This window comes from Charadrius vociferus, unplaced genomic scaffold (genome assembly GCF_000708025.1).
Source record: "Charadrius vociferus isolate BGI_N301 unplaced genomic scaffold, ASM70802v2 scaffold1070, whole genome shotgun sequence".
Classification (NCBI taxonomy): Eukaryota; Metazoa; Chordata; class Aves; order Charadriiformes; family Charadriidae; genus Charadrius; species Charadrius vociferus.
In genome coordinates, this window is record NW_009646246.1 from 45,090 (window position 1) to 46,823 (window position 1,734).

The following is a 1,734-nucleotide window of genomic DNA, read 5'->3' on the forward strand; positions in this document are numbered from 1 at the left end:
AGCGCCGAAACACCCGTGCGCCGGGCGTGATGCTGCGCGGTGCTGCGGGTGCTGCCCACGCGTGGCCACCGCGTCCCCCGCGGCACCCCCGGCCCCCACCCAGCGCCACCGTGCTGGGCTGAATGGGGTTGACTCATGCAAGAGCAGCGACCGGCTGGTAATTAAGCTGCCAATCAAGTGGCAGAGGTTGCTTTTTCATTAGCTTGCTGTAAATTATAAAGCAAATTCTCTGGGTATGTATTATAAATAAAATCACAGTGGGGCCTCGTGAACCAGAGTGACGTCACCGAGGAATTAGGGATGAAAGACATGGCTAGGCTAAAAATAATATAGGGTATGGTCATTTGTTTTTCTTTAAAATAAAGGCCTTATTATTAAAATGGAAATAATTGCAGATATAATTTACTTTTCACCAGTCCCACTGCTCTTGCTTTGTTTTTGAGATTTTTTTTTTCTTTTTTTTTTTTTTCATTTGGCTGAACTGCTGCTTTTAAATTGTGCCAGATGCCCTCCCTGCCTGCAGGGGCCCGAGCCCCGGCCTCCCGGCAAAATCCCAGTCCTGGCCCTTGGCGGAGGATGGGACTTGAGCTTCCCCAGTTCCTCGAGTGCTTTAGACGGTCCTGCCTCGAGATGTCCGCATCGCAGGGAGTCCGCTCCGCTTTCCTGACGGCGGCCGCTCTCCCGCCATCCTTACAGCAGAGGGAAATCACAGCCCAAGCCCTCCACTGCAGCCCAGTCCAAAAATAAAATTAGATGCAAATTAAAACTTGCAGAAACATTTGCTGATCTTAGATTTATTTTTTTTTTTAAGTTCTCAGCGTGTTTTTGAAATCGTTCTGACTACTGAAACGGATCCTGGCCCCAAAATCCTGCTGTCATCGTCCTTAGCAATTACAAGGATGTTTGAAATGGTTTTCTTTCTTTTTCCAGAGTTAACCCTTTGCGGGGAGCGTGAGGGCGGACGGGTTTGCCTGTGAGACGGGGTTGTGGCATCGCTGTGGGATGGGGAGACGGGATGTTGTGCTGGGAGTGTCCCGGGAGGGAGATGGGGAGAGGCAGCGCTGGGGCTGGCGGGGGCACACGGTGCGGGGCAGCTTTCGGCCACCCAGGGAAGCCAGTTGCTCCCATCCAGCTGATTTTTCTCTTTTTTTCCTATTTCTTTTTTCCCCCCTTCAGGTCAGACAAAACCCTGCAGGACATCGTGTACAAACTGGTCCCGGGGCTTTTCAAAGGTACAGCCACGGGCGGTTGTAATGGGGTGGGTTTGGGGTTGTTTGTAACTCGCTTCCACCCACCGGGGAAACTGGTTCCCCATATTTCGCGCTGCCCCCCCGTAATGGGGGCACCAGGAAAACGCGTGGTGTGAACGGACTGGGATGGGTCCGTCTGGATAGTGCCCATCCCGCGCTCCGGCAGCCGTGGGGGCTGCTGCTGGGGGGAACCACGAACGGCAAAACTGGGAGCAGGAGCCGCGGATTTGCTCTCCGAGTGCCTGCCCATCCTTGGAGGGGTAAAAAGTGTGGGGGTCTGCAGGTGTGGAAAGACTGAGGACCGCTGAGCCGCCATAAAGGCATTCTCACAGCAGCGGATTTGCAGCCGCTCCAAGGGTTTTACTGGTACAATTCGATTGCTCTTGCTAAAGCCACTCTCTCCCCTCCGGCGGGTCCGTCTGCCTGCACTGGGCAGCTCATGCTGGAGCTGCCGGGGGGGGGCAGGCACTCGGGAATCCCGGGC

General features: G+C 54.5%; 1 protein-coding gene across 1 annotated transcript in view; it reads left to right on the top strand.

The window, feature by feature from the left end:
- The window catches only part of PCGF2 (polycomb group ring finger 2), a 14,123-nt gene that overhangs the window by 2,250 nt on the left and 10,139 nt on the right, over window positions 1-1,734 (top strand). The window lies entirely within an intron of this gene.